Genomic DNA, 5,796 nt, shown 5'->3' on the forward strand with positions numbered 1-5,796 from the left:
CTGACAGACTTGAAGGCTATATCTGTAGTATTCTTTGCTAAACTGATCAACAAACTAAATTAAATAAATATTGTTAAGTAGTATATTTGGAGTGTTGTTCCCTTTCCAAGCTCTTAAAAGTGAGAATGTAGATTTGGGATTTTCATCCCAGGTTTGATTTGCCCTAATTTTAGCCCAGAGTGCAGAACCTCAGGGCTGGCAGCTAAATCTGGCCCTTTTGGGTTCTCTAAATGGCCACACCCTTTCCTCTGGCTCCACTTCCTTTCCCCTGACAGCTGATCATAGTAGTTTCCAGGCTTTTGTGCAGTCCTCCCACCATTCTAAAAAGTTGATATGTCTCCCTTAAGTTATTGGCAGTAACAGCTATAAGCTAAAATATGCTGCTATTTTTGCCCCTGTCCACTACTATAATATGATTCCCAAGAGCTTCTCCAAAATGGAATTTGACCCATGGGCTGAAAGAAGCCCAACACCTCTACTTTAGATCTCTCTCTCTCTCTCTCCCTCTCTGGGCATGGCTAGATGAGGGGTGTGGAGGGGGATGATCTCACTATATGATGATCGTGAGATCGTCCCCCTCAGTCTATGTGCGACGTCCCGGGAGGAAGAGGACGTCGCGCCTGCCATTTTTTTTTATCAGAAAAGAGTGCACAAGCACTCAATTGCAAAAGTAAGTGGGGGGTTTCTAAATTTTTTTTTTATTCCTGCTCCCCCCCACCCCACTCCCAGTTACTCGTGAAAAGCCAGGACAAACCAGGACAGCCGGCCACCTGTCCTGCGGACTCAGGATGAGCCTGAGACTGCGAAAAAAGTTGGGATGAAAGGGTATGCCCTTTCTTGGGGATCATCCTTCCCTACTCCCGGGATCCCCTGTGCATCATGTGGATGCACAGGGGCGATCCCCGGGATATTGGCAGGTCTAGACATGCCTCCCCTCTCATATTTTAAAAGTTCAGCAAGAATGTTATTTCATTGGGGGTCAGCCCAGGCTGTGTTTGATGTTCTGTGCACACAGAAGACTCCAGGAGAGTGTGGTCTGGATATCAGGCAAGTAGACCTATATAGGTAGGGATGAGGGCTTACACCATGATAGGTGTGGGGCATGTGAATGAAGGAAGAAGAAACTGGCATATGAAATGAGTTGTAGGATGAGTATTAGGAGGATTGTAAGGAAGGGGAGGCTGAGACAGTTCAGTGTTTACAGGCTCAATTCAGTCCTCCAGCTTTTATTACTCTGATGTTCTGCTGTACTGTTACATCTTTCCAACTGAATTGTTTGAGCAGATATCTAGTTTCAGTATTGTATACAAAAAAGAAAAAAGAAAAAGAAAAAGAAAAGAATGTATGTAAATCTTCAGTGATAACAGAGAATAAGGTTTGTTCTCCATCTGAGATATAATTAAATTCATGAGGCTAGTTTTAATGCCAGGCAATACCTTACAGTAAAATATATAAAGAGAATGAAGAAAGCAGTACCACCAAGATATGATCTTAAGCAATCATATTAAAGACTATTCCAGCATAACAGGAAAACAAGGTTAGTATTCATTACATTTTTGGTATATATAGTATGATGTAGTGTTTCTTTTTCAAAGGAAGACATTGCTTCTGCAGTAAAGGAATTACTATTTATTCTTATTTAATGTGCTTTATGGAAGAATCAGATGTGCACAAAGTATTTCTTTGATATCACTTGTCATGTGATTATTATTTTTTTGCCACTTCCATGGTGTCTCATATTGCAATGGCCTTTCCTAGATCTTTGAAAGCATTCTAATTTTTAAGTGTTTGGATATGGATATATATTGAATGAAAATTGCCTCTGCCCAAGAATTCAACACTTTTTCTCATTTCATGTTCTTCCCCCTCTCCCAATGCATAGTCCTATTATGCACAATATAATGAAACTGGATAATATATATTCTCCCCTCCATATTGAAAACTAGATGTCAGGAGAAAGCTTGGCAAGAGCTCTTTCCCTGGCATCTAACTTTCAGAATTGGTATGGGGTCGGGGGGAGCCATCACCTGTAGTCAGAAACTATAGAGCCCCAACACAACTCACTACTTCAGTAAGAACTGGACAAATAGCATCTGATTGTATGAAGTGACTCTGTTGGAAAGCATTGCATTTGAATGACACGGAAGTTCTAACTCTGATGTTCCAGCTGCTTGTGCAAGTCATCCCTAAACGTTGCAGGCATAAAGCGATGAATGTGTGAAGCAGGCTGAAGAATTGATCACGTTTTGAATGGAGAATTCTCCTGTATTCCTAGCACAGATGCGTCCATAAGCTGCTGCAGACTTTGCAAAATTTCAGGTCCGTGTCACAGTATCCCAGATCATATAAAACAGACATAAACCCAGTGCTTTCTGTTTGTTTGTTTTTGGTTTTTCACACCAGGATATTGACTGGGTCTCTTAGGTGATGAGCAGGGTAGAAGGATGATAGGTTGATTACCCTACTCTTGTGTTTATTGTGCTGCACTGATGCATCTTTCACAGTTTTTACTATCGTAGTCCAACATTGCTGTGGAGAACAAGCAAGACCCATAAAGATGACATGTTTGCTGTCCTGCTCCCTGACGGGACTTCAATGTATTACCTGGATCTAATTATCTCATCTTCAGCTGACAGAGAGGCTACCATGGAACATTTTCCATCACTGGGGGGCTCAGCCAAGCTTCCAATGGGCTGTCTAATAGCATGATATATTTTTGGACCTCCCGCTCATTGGATGAACAGTCTGAGGTAAATCATGTATTGACCTCCAAGCATTTATAAACCGTGGAACATCACATTCTCATCAGAGCCACAGGGGCAGTAAACTATAGTTTCTCGGCTGTGAAACATGGTTTTGGTTATGCACTGTGTTACTAGGGTTTGTGCCTAAACAACTATACATCATTTGTGGCACTTGTCGCCTTCTTTATTGAAAGGCAAAACAAAGAGTTGAGGACAAAAATCATTACTACTTTAGCAATTTTTCACAAAATGCTTTTGTTTTGTACTTGACATACAGATGGGACATTGTACCACAGTACGAATGATGTATGGTGGCGTGACAAATTTCATTTCCTTTATAAAACAAGGATCAGAAGAGTGTACAAATTTGGGGGAAGAGATTGCATTGGGGCTTTTTGTTGGATATGGGAGAGAAGAATGTGTTTTTAAAAAATTTATTGGCCTTTATTTTATTTATTTGGATATTTATAAACCACCCCAGATGGAAAGATAACAGGGCAGTGAACAATAAATATGTAACAAAATAATAATATAAAATCATAAAACAATAAAAGGCTGAGGGTTTTTTAAGCATTAAAAAGACTGACCAACTTAAAATGCTTGGGCAAACAGAAACCTTTTGGCCAGATGCCGAAATGATTGCAAGGTCAGGACCAGTTGCACCTCCATGGAAAGAGCCTCCCCTGCAGATAGTAAGATGTAAGCAAGCTGGTATAAGAAGAGCTGTTGAAGGAACAACATGAAGGATGTATTTGTGTCCCAAGCTATTAAGCATCATCACCTTGAATTGGTCCCAGAAACAAAGTGGCAACCAGTACAACCCCCTTAGGGTTGAAGTAATGTGATCCCATCTGGCCACACCCATTGATATTCTAGAAGCTGCTCTACTTGAAGCCTCAGGTTGTGTTCAAGGGGAGCCCCACATACAACATATTATAGTAGACCAAGGAGGATGTTACCAGAGCATGGACCACTGTGGACAGACTGTCTAGGAATAGTCATAGCTGGTGAACCATCCAAAGCTGGTAAAAGGCATCCTGGGCCACCGAGAGCCACCCGGACTCCCAGTGACAAAGCTGGACCCCCAAGCTAAGCACCTGCACTTACAAGGGGAGTGGATGGAACTTCATCTAGAATAAGCAGCACACCAATTTTTGAACATGAGAACCACCTAACCACAGGGCCTCCATCTTGTTGGGATACAACTTCCATTTGTTGGTCCTCATCCAGCCCATTACTGAGTCCAGAAAATGGTTCAGTACATGCACAGCTTATCCTGTCTCAGTTAATAAGGAGAAATAGAAATGGTTGAAAAGTTTAATTGGTTTTCTTGTCTGATCAACTCCAACTGAAGCTTTCATTGATAGATCAGCAGTGTCCAGATTAAACTAGTGGGGATGTGAGTTAAGAGAATACAAGTTTATTTGGAGGGATTCTGGTGGGTATAATATGGAAAGAAAAATAAAATATTAATAGATGGCCTTTCCATCTAAAAATGAGGGTTAGCTTTCATTTATTTGATACATTGTAAATTATTTCATATTCCTTTTAATATCTTAAAAAGTACTTATACTGAGGTTTTGCTAATATAAATAAATTAATTAGCTGTCTGAATAATTTTATTTAATTCGTTAAAAGGAAGGGATCAATTAATTAAAAATTGTGTTTATGGCAAAGAGTAAATTCATTTTTAAAATACGGGCTTTAAGGCATGACCTCCCCCCCCTTGGGATGTGGTTTAAAAATATTTGAGGTGTTTAAATGTTTTGGCAGATATTGATTAAAGTGTTTAAGTGGAAATATTGGAAGCAATAGAAGTAGCTTGTGTTTTGTATGACCTTGGTAGTTATAATCCTTGAGTGAAGAGGAAATTAACGTAAGGTGATGCAATGCAAAATCTCAGTGTGTACTGTTCGGTTTGTGTGCTGAAAGTCCAGACTAGGATCCAAAGAACTGTATAACTTGTCCCTTGTTAGGGATGTACAAAAATTTTGTTTGAGGTCACAAAACAGTTGATTATGTCCTGTTTCCAACTTCAAAAATCTATAGAGACTGACTGCAATGCCTAGAGCGTCAGTGGAAGTGGCAGACGCTCTGGGCATTTTCATGTGGAATGCTCATTTTAAACCAGGGGGAGCCTGACAGATGACACAGTAGTCACTTACCCCACTACAGGAAGGTGGTGACCTGGGATCATTAATTACCCATCACTGTCAGGTTTCTCTCTCCCCACATGACATGCTAAGCCATGATGGTTCATTTCCCAATGCTGACCACCATTTCTTAGTCTTACATGTAAACAGGCCCAGTGTCTACTTTGGCCCTGAATGTAGTTTTTACTGTGGAATAGGAGATGATGTAGAATAGGACCATTGTTGGTCCTATTCTACATCATCTCTCACCACACCACCCCCGCATTTCTGTTCCTCTGTTTTAGCTGCAATCCTCATGGTAGCTGGAGGGGACAGGACACTATATTGTTCCCCATTATAATGCAAATATTTTTGGGTGAAATGGTCTCAAATGGGCAATCAAGATCCATCAGCTTTACAAAAGACCTGTTCTTGTCAGAAGTGAAATCTGCTAGAACTGGTTTGTTGAAATGGATCAACACAGCTGCCTGCATTTTTGGACTCTCCTTGGGTTATGATGAATGCCTGCAGTTCAAAATTGTCTACTACACCACTGGAAAAAAAGTTGTTCAAATGGAATATATATATATATATATATATATATATATATATATATATATATATATATATTTAAAACCCCATTGGGCACAGGCATACCCCTTAACTCACCATAGCATGTGATGGTTGGTTGATCCTGTCACTCTTTTTCAGAGGAATCACAACAATCCTACAAAATAAAATAGGAGAGCCCCCATATATGCATTTCTGAACTCTGGAGGAAGAGTGGGATATATACAGGACAAATAAATGTAGAAAACAAATACAGAAATTGAAAAAGGCTGTTCTGCACTTGTAGATATTTTTTTCCTATTCTGGTTTACATAAACATTTTAATTCACACATCCTCCTTGGCCTGGTGA

This window comes from Elgaria multicarinata, chromosome 7, assembly GCF_023053635.1.
Source record: "Elgaria multicarinata webbii isolate HBS135686 ecotype San Diego chromosome 7, rElgMul1.1.pri, whole genome shotgun sequence".
NCBI lineage: Eukaryota > Metazoa > Chordata > Lepidosauria > Squamata > Anguidae > Elgaria > Elgaria multicarinata.